This window comes from Jaculus jaculus, chromosome 8, assembly GCF_020740685.1.
Source record: "Jaculus jaculus isolate mJacJac1 chromosome 8, mJacJac1.mat.Y.cur, whole genome shotgun sequence".
NCBI classification, from domain to species: Eukaryota; Metazoa; Chordata; class Mammalia; order Rodentia; family Dipodidae; genus Jaculus; species Jaculus jaculus.
Window position 1 is genome coordinate 29,529,650 of NC_059109.1, and position 13,323 is coordinate 29,542,972.

The window sequence follows — 13,323 nt, forward strand, 5'->3', positions numbered from 1 at the left end:
TCCATAATGGCAGGGAAAAAAATGGCATGAGCAGAAGATTGATATCACCCCCTGGCCAATATAGGGTGCCAAACACTGGCAAGGGGAAAATGGCTAAAATATCCATAAAGACACAATACATCACCTCCAAGAGGATACAATTCCCAAATTGCAACCAGCTAGGGACCTAGCATTCAGAAGACATAAATTTATGTGGGAAACCTGAATCAAACCAACATAGAAGGCATTTTTTTTATTTGCCTTTTGTTTAGACCTTTTACCTATAGACAGTTTTATATTCTCTGTGCTAAACATGGTAAATTTTAACTTGGTTTTCCTAATATAGACAGCTTGATAGATCTTTATAAGAAATTCACCTTAAATATTATCATGCTCTCATCCTATGTAGATCAAAGAATAAAGTCAAATGGAAGCCAGGTGTGGTGGCACACGCCTTTAATCCCAACACTTGGAAGGCAGAGGTATGAGGATCGCATAGAGTTCAAGGCCACACTGAGATTACATAATGAATTCCAGGTCAGCAAAAAAACAAAAGCCAAATGGCCTTCTCCCCGGCCCCCCTCCCCAAAAAAGGGTATTAGAAGCTCAATCCACAAGGGTGCTAAGAACTTCCCTTCCTCACATAATTGTAAGAAGCCATTTGGCTTTTCTGATACAGGTCTCAATATTGATTCCAGAAATTTTTGACAATACTGCTTTAATAGGTGAGTGATCCGTCATGGGACTTAAAAAATAAGTCATCTAGAACATGGAATTATGATATCAAATTAGTACAGAGCAACTCAAATTCACACCCAGACTACTTATCATCACCATTAGAGAGATCAAGGATATAGGACACCACAGTCCACGCTGATAAAGGGTGACTAAATCCAAAGGTCTGATTTCCCCTTGTGGCCACACATAGGGAGAAGTAAAAAGGAGGCTCTAGAGGACGCTCTGGAGCAAAGGGCAAAATAGACTGGATACATCAATATGCTGTCTTTTGATTTCTAGATGGGTAGTCATGCATCTTGTTGGGTGAAGTAGTCTGAATGGATACACCCAACAGATTCAGAAGTTTATTAAAACTTCTACTTCCACATTGCTTGGGCAGATCCCAAGGTGTATTTAGAATCAAATTTGAAATTCCAGCCTAAAATATGCAAAATGCTAAAGCTGCCTGGGCTTCCTGAAGTGTGTTTGCTTATGGTGGTGGGATAGTAGGTGCTTTTATCTCTGTGAATCTTTGTAAAGGGGCCAGCTTCTCCTGCCATTATTGAACTTCCTCTGTATCTGTAAGCTTTAGTAAATCCTGTTCCTCCCCATAAAGTGTATCTGGTTTGGAGGTTCATCCCAGCAATGTGAAGCTGACTTTGACAAAACTGGCACTAGAGGTTGAGCTGTTGCTAAGCTATGAATCTGACCATATGGATTTTGGTCTTTTGGAACCTGTGTGCTTGGGGAATGGGTTAACTCGGTGCTTGCAAATGAGGATGCCTTTTAGAGTCCTAAGCCAAGTATTATGGACTATTCTGATAAGAATTTGAAAATGCTAAGTGCAGAGAGAATTGTATTTGGAGGCTTGTACTTTCTAAGGGGAAGGAAAGACTGCAGAGAAAATTGTTAGAACTGGGCTATTACCATAAGGACTGGCTGCATTCTGTTGTCCATGCTCAGAGAGTTTGAGCAAGGTTACATTGTAACAGACTGATGTGCCTGGCTAAATGGGACTGAGAAATTTAAGCTTTATAATTGGAAAAACTCAAGCTAGTTTAAGGCTACTGGCAATGAGATGGGTTGCTAAAGGTGCTATTGTTAAGGAGATATTACCATGATTAAGGAAGAGGACCTAACTGCTTTACATTGAAACAACGGATGCCTGAGTAAATGTGAAGTTGACTGGACTGTGACATTGAGGAACTTACTTCCATAGCACCCATGGCATTTAGGGTCCCATTGGTAAACAATATAGCTCCATAATTATTATATAATATAGATACATCTTTTGGGGGAACCCATTGGTAAGGCCTTAATTCCATAGACACTATGACAGGAGCCAAGAAGGCTTAAATTTGGGGTCCCATTGGTAAGAATGTAAATTTACACTCCCTAAATAACACAGACTTCCCTAGAATGTATCCTACCACAATCTAAAAGGTATTGTTTAAAAATGTGAGAGACAGATACAGAAAGAGAAACAGAGAGAATAGATGTGCCACTGCCTTCAGCCGCTGCAAATGAACTCCAGATGCATGCACTCCCTTGTACATCTGGCTTAAGTGGGTCCTGGGAAATTGAATCTGGGTCCTTCTGCTTTGCTTTGCAGGCAAGTGTCTTAGTGACTAAGCCATGTCTCCAGTCCCTAGAAAGTGTTTTTGTGCAAACTTTCTTGCTATATAAAAATGCTATGCCCACTCAGCACTCTTGGCTGCAATGAAACCATATGTGCTAAACTCCAGCTGGGGGATAAGCCCCCAGGGACTTGCTTTTATAGCTACATAAAGATGCCACAGAAGGCTACTGAGAGATTAAATGAGTCAACATATTGAATTTTTTTTTACTCTGTTTCTCTCACTTTTTCTACATCACTGTAATATAAATTATACTAATTGTGATAGACTGTTTAAATTCATGGTAAGCTGGATTCTGAGAAATGGGTTGGCCCACCTAACTCAAACCCCAAGCAGGTTCAAACCAGTCATCACACCTTGTCCTCAGGCAAATGAGACAACTGCACGGTCACAAGCAGAAGTGGTTTTGGTTTCTCTCTGTATTCTCTCTCTTATCCAAGATCAACCCCTAAAGCTTTGTTAGAATATAGTTTTCAGACTCTGTGAGACACAGAAAACAGAAACATGTAAAAACAAACCAAACCAGATCTAACTAGGGTTGATAGCAAGTTAGAATTTTATGATTTAACAATATGTGACTAGGTTATCTGAATTTGTTACATGGTATCATTAAGTAGAATTCAGATTTGTTATTGCTGAGTTTGTAATTCAGGTTTTATAAAGGAAAGACATTAAAGCCACTTAGAAGATTACTGGGAGTCACAAGATTCTATAGGTTATGGTGGTACATACCTTTAATCCCAACACTTGAGAGAGAGAAATGACAGGATCTGAAGTTCAAAGGCAGCCTGATTCTGAACAAGGACAAAAGAAACTCTTAAATCCCTGAGACTACTCATGATGTCTTAAAACAGACGTCAAGATTTTATCCTGTTTTAGTTAACTTTTAATAAGATCAGTTCAAGGTGCGTTAAGTTCATTGGTAAGGACTATCTCCAGAGCCATTATCAAGTTTTACCTATATTTATAAAACTATGCTTTTACGGTGCATTTCAAAGGATTTATTTTTTTAAGTCCCAATCAACAGGTCATAAAGTCTAAAATTCAATTTACTTATGATGTTTTGCTCATGATGACAATTATAAAAAAATGTCTTTAAAATGTTTAATCAAGGGCTCCAGAGATGGCTCAGTGGCTAGAGTGCTTACCTGCAAAGAACTAGAGATCAATTTCCCAGGACCCACGTAATGCTAGATGTACAAGATGGCACATGCATCTGGAGGTAGTTTGTAGTGACTATAGGCCCTGGCGTGCTTATTCTTCCTATCTCCACCTGTATCTGCCTCTTTTCCTCTCAAATAAGTAAATAAAATATTTAGTCAAGTTGGTGGTAACAGGTTTTACAAAAGTATCAGGCTGGAGAGGTGGTTCAATGGTTAAGGTACTTGCCTGCAAACCCTAAAGACCCAGGTTTGATTCCTCAGTACCCAAATAAAGCCAGACTCACAGAGTAGCACATACATTTAGAATTCGTCTGCAGCGGCTAGAGGCACTGGCTGGCTCACTCTTGCTCTCTTTCTCTCTCTCAGTATAAATAAATTTTTAAAGAAGAAATCTCCAGCACTTGGGAGGCAGAGGTAGGAGGATCATCATGAGTTCAAGGTCACCCTGAAACTACCTAGTGAATTCCAGGTCAGCCTGAGCTACAGTGAGACCCTACCTTGAAAAACCAAAAAGTACCAGTAGAAAGACTATGCTTTTCAATATACCATATGGCTAGATCTGGCTACTGCCTCAAGTTGTGATACAGAGAATAGATATAACGAGGAATAGTCATTACATAAGGTGATGCAAGATAGAAAAAGCTTAGGTCCCAGGCACTGTGGAATGGTGCATGTGTCTAGAGTTCATTTACAGGGACTAGAGGTCCTACCATGCCCATATTCACTCCCTCTTTTCTCATTCTCTCCCTCTCTCTCTAAAATAAATGAGTAGGGTTGGATAGATGGTTGTTTGCCTGTGAAGCCTAAGGACCCTGGTTCGATGCTCGATTCCCCAGGACCCACGTTAGCCAGATGTACAAGGGGCACACGTGTCTGGAGTTCATTTGCAGCAGTGACTGGAAGCCCTGGCATGCCCATTCTCATATATTCTCTCTCTGTTTGTCACTCTCAAATGGGAAAACGTATGTCTCTAAAAAATAAATAAACCAACAAAATAAATGAGTAAATGAATTATTAACACACACAAAAAAGGAGCCAGCTGTGGTGGTGCACACCTTTAATCCCAGCATTGGGGTGGCAGATGTATGAGGATTGCTGTGAGTTCAATGCCAGCCTGAAAACTACAGAGTGAGTTCCAAGTCATCTTGGGCTAGAATGAGAAAATGTTTACTCGTCTGTTTACTTGAAATGGATACTTCTGTGTTGACCTGTTAGCTTAAAACAACCCTTTCTCGGTCTCTTGAGGCATTGAGACTAATAGGTGCAGGATATGGCACAAGGCAATACCACAATTACTTTTAAATTGCAGAGTAGAATAATTGACCACTTTAAGAACTAAAACATTGGGCCCAAACCAGCTTTTGCTTAGTCAAAATTTATAGCATTATTGAAAAGTGAAAAGTAGCACAATGAGATGTAGTAATGCACACCTATAATTCTACCACTTAAGAAGCTGAGACAGACTTCCCAAGTAAGGTGGTGGCAAAGCAGTCTAGGGAGGGAAATAAGCACAAAAAAAAAAAAAAAAACCAGCAAAATACACTCTTCTACCGAAAAGTGAAGGTGTATAATTTATTATCAAACATAGTAAAGAAGCAGGAGAGACTCAGATCTTCCAGAATAGAGGAAACTGGCCAGAATAGTGCCAAGGTGCCAGAAGCCCTTCTCCACACCCAGCCCACCAAGCCAGCACAGAGCTGCAGGAACGAAGCCAGGTGGAGGGATTTTCCACTAACATCAGCCTCCTTACAAAGTCAAGAAACCTGAAGGGGAGGACAGCAGGGATTGGCTGAGCAGTTCCAATACAACTCCAAGCATCTTGCATAGCCTTCTATTGCCCAACAGTCAGTGCCGTGCACCTCTGGAGAACTCATTCACCCCCTGCAACACAGCATCCAGAACAGCCAATTATAACACTAGATCCACAGCACACCAGAAAAGGATCAAGGTGGGCACTCAGCATTGGTGAGTCTAGAAGCCATCATAAAAGGTAACTGGGCCTACTTATCCATAGTGCTAATCTCTCTTTCCATTTCAGGGCAGGTTATGGGTTACATATTCTTGGCTGGCTTTACCATTCTCAAGCTGTATTTTGGAGTTGACTATTGTTGCCTTTTATGTTCCCTGATTAATAGGGCCTTTATCTTTTTCTTCTGTCATTATTGGGGCAGAATCTGACTCAGGCCCCAGGCTGACCCTCAACCCATTTCAGACCAGAAATTACAACATTAGGGACTTTGGCTTTATTAGATTATCTGTTTGTTTTAATCCCCACTATTGCATAAATACTCTGTGAGGGTTTGGATGGAATGTGTATGCTGCTTCAATTGCATTATAGAATTTGCCAGTAAATTGTCCCACCCAGTATACTAGAACACCTGAATAGCAGGCAAACTCAACACCTAGGGTCACTTCTGCTTTTTTCTTGGAATGTAAGAGCTATACTTGGCACCTTAAACTCCTACCCTGAAGATAAAGCCAGATTTACATGGCTAAGAACATTATAGATAATGAGAAAACTCAACTATCATATTAAATCAAGATGCAAAAAATCTCTATATTATATAACAAGAAACACAAAAAAATCAAGACAATACAGTCCCAACAAAAACCATAAATCCACCGGGTGTGGTGGCACACCTTTAATCCCAGCACTCAAGAGGCAGAGGTAGGAGGATCACCGTGAGTTCAAGGCCACCCTGAAAGTACACACTGAATTCTAAGTCAGCCTGGGTAGAGCGAAACCCTACCTCAAAAAACCAAAAACAAAACAAAAAAAAAAAAAAGAAAAACATAAAAACTATAAATCCATCAGAAATGACCCACAGTGAGACTATTTTAGATGAAGTGACTGACAATGATTTAAAAAAAAAAATGATTAAATCTATATGCAAAGAAAACAAACTCCTGAACGAGAACACAGGAAAATTTAATATTTTAAGGAGGTCAATACAAGATATAAATAAGGAAACAGAAATATGAAAGACTACCAATCAGAAATATTAGAAGTGAAAAACAGAGTAAGACAAATAGAAAACTCTGTAGAAAGTCTCACCAGTAGAATGGATCAAGAAGAGGACAGAATATCTAAAATAAAGTACTTGCAATAAACCTAACCAAGGAAGTGAAGAATCTCTACAATGAGAACTTTAACACTCAACACAGAAATTGCAGAAGATACTAGGAAATGGAGACCCAACCCATGTTCTTGGATTGGAAGAATCAATATTGTGAAAATGTCAAGCTTACCAAAACAATCTACACATTTAATGCATTCCCCATCAAAATTCTAATGATAAAGGCCAGGTGTGGTAACACACACCTTTAATCCCAGCACTTAGGAAGCAGAGGTAAGAGGGTCGCTATGACTTCAAGGCCACTCTCAGAGTACACACTGAATTCCAGGTCAGCCTGGGCTAGATTGAGACCCTACCTCAAAACCAAAAAAAAAAAAAAAAAAAAAAAAAAATCCAATGATATTTTCCAGAGAAATAGAAAAAAAAAAAAATTCCTAAAAGTCATTGGGAAGCACAAAAACCTCAAATATCCAAAACAATTTTAAGCAACAAAAATAAGACTGACAATATCACACCTGATTTTAAACTGTGTTACAAAGCCACAGTAACAAAAACAGCATAGTACTGGCACAAAAACAGACACATAGATCAACAGAGGACCCAGATCTAAGGGCAGTTATTGCCACCTGACCTTCAACCAAAATACTCACTGGACAAAAGACAGCCTCTTCAAGAAATGGTGCTAGAAAATCTGAATATCTATATCTTTATGTAGAAGGATGAAAATCGATCCTTATCTCTCTGCATGTATAAGAATTAAGGATAAATGGATCAAAGATTTTAGTGTCAGACCAGACACCCTGAAACTACTAGAGGAAAAAGTTAAGGGAAACTCTTCAATGTATTTTCATAGGTAACAACTTTCTGAATATAAACCCAGTTGCTCAAAACAATAAAACCACTGGGCCGGAGGAATGGCTTAGCAATTAAGGTGTTTGCCTGCAAAACCAAAGGACCCAGGTTCAATTCCCCAGGACCCATGTTAGCCAGATGCAAAAGGGGCACACACATCTGGAGTTTGTTTGCAGTACCTGGAGACCCTAATGCACCATTCATTCTCATTCTCATTCTCATTCTCACTCTCTCTCTCTCTCTCTCTCTCTCTCTCTTCCCCTCTCTCCCTTTTTTTCAGTCAAGTACAGAAATAAGTAAAAATAAATCTTAAGAGGTGAATTTTTTTTTGATAAACCAATGAGTTTATTGGGATTATTTACAGAACAGAATGAGGAGTTGCTTATAGGAGCAAGGATGACTCATAGGCAGCTGCATCATTGACAAGCCCACCCCAGCATAAGTGTCAACTCACAGGAGCTGCAGCTCTTTTTATTCTTTAATATTTTTATTTATGAGAGAGACAGAAATAGGCAGGTAGAGAGAGAGTGTGAGAGAATGGCCATGCCAGGGCCAGATGCATGTGCCCCCTTGTGCATATGGCTTATGTGGGTCTTGGGGAGTAGAACCTGGGTTCTTTGGCTTTGCAGGCAAGTGCCTTAACCGCTAAGCTATCTCTCCAATCCCAATGCATCTCTTAAGCTCACTGATTTGTAGGAAGTTGGTTAGGACAGAGACACTCCAATTCACTGTAGAACTGGCAAGCAGCTCAGCAGGTCAGGAATGTCCTCCCAAACAGTTGTTTAATATTTATATAACTTTAAGGAGGGGTCTTACAACCCTTACCAGACTTGTTTGCCTTCTGAGTCTCTTGAGCCTTCTTCCTTCCCCTATAAGGGAACCTTTCTTTTTTTTTTTTTGAGGTAGGGTCTCACTCTGGTCCAGGCTGACCTGTAATTCACTATGTAGTCTCAGGGTGATCCTCCTATTTCTGCCTCCTGAATGCTGGGATTAAAGGTGTGTGCCACCATGCCTGGCTTTTTTTTTAAATTATTATTAATTAGTTTTGTACTCAGCGAATACATTTTTTTAAATTATTATTAATTAGTTTTGTACTCAGCGAATACAGTCAGTTTATTTATGTTAGGCTCATTCATTACCTACCCCCTCTCCTCAACCCCACCTTGTTGAGGTATATGGGTCATGCATTCTGGAGTTAACCCACAGCTATGGGTAGGATAAATGTCTCTGCATATAATGACCCAACATGTGGCTCTGACATTCTTTCCACCCCCTTCCACAAAATTTCCCTGAGCCATGTTGGGTTCATTTTTGGTCTGCTTCAGTGATAAGGTGTTGGGGGCCTCTGAGTCTCTGGATCTCTAATTTGGTAGGAATTGGTTTTTCTTTGTGTTGATCTCCTTCACCCTTGTGCTGGTACCCGGTTCACCAAGAAAACAGCACCCTTGCTTGTTTCGCCAATTATTCTTAGTTTCAGCCAGAGCCCTTTTTGAGGTATGATGGGGTGGCTCTCTTAAGGAGGGGAATTTTAAAAAAATAAATAAATAAAACTACCAATCAACCACTGGAACCTCATGAAATTACAAAGCTTTTGTACAGCAAAGGACACTGTGAATAGAGCAAAGAGGCAACCTACAGAATGGGAGAAAATCATTGCCAGCTATTCATCAGACAGAGGACTAATATCCAGGATATACAAAGAACTCAAAAAACTAAATAAGAAATCAAACAATCCAATTTGAAAATGGTCTATGGGGGCTGGAGAGCTAGCTTAGCCGTAAAGGCATTTGCCTGTAAAGCCAAAGGACCCAAGTTCAATTCCCCAGGCCCCACAAGGTGATGCATGCAACTGGAATTCATTTACCTGGCTGAAGGCCCCAACACACCCATATTTTCTCTTTCTCTTTCTCTCTCTCCCCCCTTCTCAAATAAATAAATAAAACTTTTTTTTAAATGGTCTATGGAGCTAAGTAGAGTTCTCAAAAGAAATACAGATAGCATATGAACATCTAAACAAATGTTCTACATCCTTAGCCAACAGGCAAATGCAAATTAAAACTACTCACTCCTGTGAGAATTGCTATTATCAAGAAATCAAATGACAATAGATGCTGGTAAAGATGCAGAAAACTAGGAACTCTTCTACACTGTTGGGGGGAATATAATTTGGTACAGCCATTGTAAAAAATAAGTGTAGAAATTCCTGAGACAGCTAAAAATAGATTTACCATATGACCCAGCTATACCATTCCTGGGCATATATCCTAAGAACTCATCAGACTACCTTAGAGTTACTTGTGTATCCATGTTTATTACCACTCTATTCACAATAGCTAGGAAATGGAACCAGCCTAGATGTCCCTCAACGGATGAATGGATAATGAAGATGTGGTACATTTATACAGTAGAATGGAATTCTATTCAGCAATCAAGAAAAATGAAATTATGAAATTTGCAGGGAAATGGACGGGTGTAGAAAGGATATTTAATGAGATAATCCAGGCCCAGAAAGTCAACATCACAAGTTCTCTCTCACATGTGGATCCTAGCTACAAATGTTTGGACTTGTATGTGAGTTGGAATAAAACTTGGTAACAGAGGCCAGTAAACTAGAAAGGGGCTATAAAGGAGGGAGGAGAAGGAAGGACTTAGGGGAGGGGAGGGGAGGGGAGGGGAGGGGATAGTACGGGATGGGACAAGATGGGATGGGATGAAAATATGTAGAAAAACAGTTTACTGGGGGTAGAAAGGCCTAAGTGAGGTCAGAGGAATAGCCTGAGTAAAGGAAAGGAGGGGAAAGGGTTGATAAAAATCTAAGAGGGCCAGGTATGGTGGTGCACGCCTTTAATTCCAGCACTCGGGAGGCAGAGGTAGGAGGATCGCTGTGAGTTCAAGGCCACCCTGAGACTACAGAGTTAATTCCAGGTCAGCCTGGACCAGAGTGAGACCCTATCTCGAAAAACCAAAAAAATAAAAATAAAAATCTAAGAGGGTATGAGTAAGTGTTATATGGAAACCTACTTTAGACAATGTTTCATCCAGAAGCCATATATTGTTAGTACAAAATTTTCAGTGCTAGAGATGGGATACCTTCCAGTTAGCTGGTAGCCAGAGAAGTCTCTGATGCCCCCAAAACATTACAGGCCATTGCCGAGGCTCTTGGTTTCCCACGAAGAATAGATGGTAAGAGCCTAATGCTGAAGACTCCACATGCTTGGGCTGCAAGGACACTGAGAAATCTCGTGGGAGCTGAGCTGAAAACCTCCTCTGTGTAGACCAGCTGACAAAAAGCTGGAAAAAGTTATGCTGCATGCAGTTCCATGGGAAACAAAGAAGTCATCAGTGGAGATAAACAACAGTAGACACTACAAACCTTAAGTTGGGCCAGCCAAGCCAAATGAGCCAATGGGTGCAATAGTGGCATGCATATCTGTTATGGGGAAAACCAATCACTCTATAATTGGAATGGAGGCCCACTCTATAGAAGGAAATACATGCCTGATACTGAAAGCCTACTTAGGGGCAAGTCATGAGCCCTAGAGGCATAATGCCTGCTGGTGTATGGCTAAATGCATGTAGTATGTTCACCAATTTGCCTGGTAAGGACTTCTCTTAATGTTCATACCCATATATCAATGCTACTCTCACTTTTGGTTAGAGAAGCTTCTCTTTTCAGATGGCAGTAACCTCTGCAATGACTCAGAAGGTACCATCTGCTGAAAAGAAGTGACAGAGGAGTGCTCAGCACTGAAACATCTCTATCACACCTTCCAAGGCTCAGGACCTGTTGTAGAAGAGGTAACAGGAAGAATGTAAGAGCCAAAGGAAGGGTAGGACTCATTACAATGTACTCTTCCACACACAAAACAGCCTGGATATCCATGACCTTTGAGTGCCTGGCACTACCTATACAAGACCATCATAACAGGAGGAAAAGATGATGACATCAAAATAAAAGAGAAACTGATTGAAATAGGGAGGGGATATGATGGAGAGTGGAGAGTGGAGTTGTGAAGGGGAAAGTGAGGGGTAGGGAATTATCATTATTGTCTACAATTATCAAACCTGACAATAATAAAAAAAATTAAAAAGAAGCTAAGGCAAAAATCCTGGAGTTCTAGTTCAGCCTGAAATATGTAGGGTCCTGACTTGCATGGGCTACAAAGCAAGAATCTGTCTTCTCAAATGCATATACATAACGGACTGGAATGGAGGGAGGAAGGGAGGGAGGGAGGGAAGGAGGGAGGGAGGGAAGGAGGGAGGGAGGGAGGGAGGGAGGGAGGGGGAGGGAGGGGGGGAGAGAGAGAGAGAACAACATATGTTTTCAAACTGTCTCACCACAAGGTATATTTTTGTATAAAACATCATTTGGCCAGGTGTGGTGGTGCACACCTTTAATCCTAGCACTTGGGAGGCGGAGGTAGGAGGATTGCAGTGAGACTGAGGCCAGCCTGGGGCTACGGAGTGGGTTCCTGGTCAGCCTTGATTGGAGAAGACCCTACCCCTAAAAACCAACAACAAAAAAGCCCATTTCTATATAAAACTAGAACCTAGAGGATAGGTTCATTCTTATTCTCCATGCATAGTCAGAGGTTAGATACCAATGTGAAGCTGGAGGTGTTGCCTCCCACATGCAACCCCAGCACAAAAGAGACAGACAGGATGATCATGAGTTAGAAGTCTACATGCACAGTAGATGAAAATACAGGAAATGTAATTTATTTAAATGCATTGATTGTCTGCTCTTTGGAATTAAGGTGGAGATGAGTTATTTCATCATTCAAGGTTACTTGTTGCAGTCATAAACCTGAGAAATGGTCCAAGGGTGAGGCCCTGAATTCTTGACATAGCAAAGAGGCTTATGAGCACTGAAGGCTGCTAACAGACTATCTCTCTGAATAAATGCACATTACATACATAACTACCTTTTTATGAAATATCCTTAGGGGAAAAAAATCACAAAAAGTTATTTTTATTCTAAACTTTAATCATCATAATTATGGATACAATTTTTATTTTATTCAACTTTCTACATCTGCTGCCTGGCATAACATACCAGAAAAATTAAATAAATAAATAAATATAGCTAAAAATAGCTCATTTTAAACAAAAACACTATACTCAGAAGGCTAAAGTTGATAACTGCCACAAGTTCTGGAAAAAGAAGAAGGGAGGGACAGAGACGAAGAACAACCAAGTTCATCATGCTTTTAGACTATAATTTTTGACTATTAAATGAGAGCAAAGGCTAAGGATTTATATTGTCTAAATGATTTTTATCCTGAAATAATTAATGTCTTGCCTGATGAAGTTATGGCTACTTGTAGTATTACATATACATACTGAGACCACTTGTCTAGTATTCTAGAGGAGGAAAGGAGTTTAACATTCAATCAATACAAAATAAAATTAAAATATACTTAAATTATATTAGGCTAAGGAAGCAAAAATAAATGGAATCAAGTAGAAGCAAAACAGAATCAATGTAATGAGTATACAAAGACATAAACTAGGATATGAGGGTGATCTGGCTGTCTAGGTGGGTGTCCTCTTCCTCCCTCACTATTCCATGTGCATCCTAGCCAAAGCTGTGCTGTGCACTCTGCTGAAGAGGACAACCTTCCCCAAATAGAGGACGACCAGTCTTTGATCAAGGGTACATGAGTAGCTGCACTTCCCTGCTACAACCTCCAAACAAGCTTGTAAAACATAAAATAGAAAGTATGATGTAAGTCAGAAATTTATTATTGACTTTCTCAATTTAGAAATATTATTAAGATTTCAAGAATAACAGGGAAAACAGTAAGATGTTGAGAATAACACACTGAGACATGGTAAGATGAAGAGACAACACAGGAGAACATAGTCCAATGGTGAGAAGGACATGGAAAGATGAAG

The 13,323-nt window shown here is 40.1% G+C and overlaps 1 protein-coding gene across 2 annotated transcripts in view; it reads right to left on the reverse strand.

Annotated features, from left to right (window-relative positions):
* Phf3 (PHD finger protein 3) overlaps positions 1-13,323 on the reverse strand; it is a 99,473-nt gene that overhangs the window by 64,906 nt on the left and 21,244 nt on the right. The gene's annotated exons all lie outside the window — the stretch shown is intronic.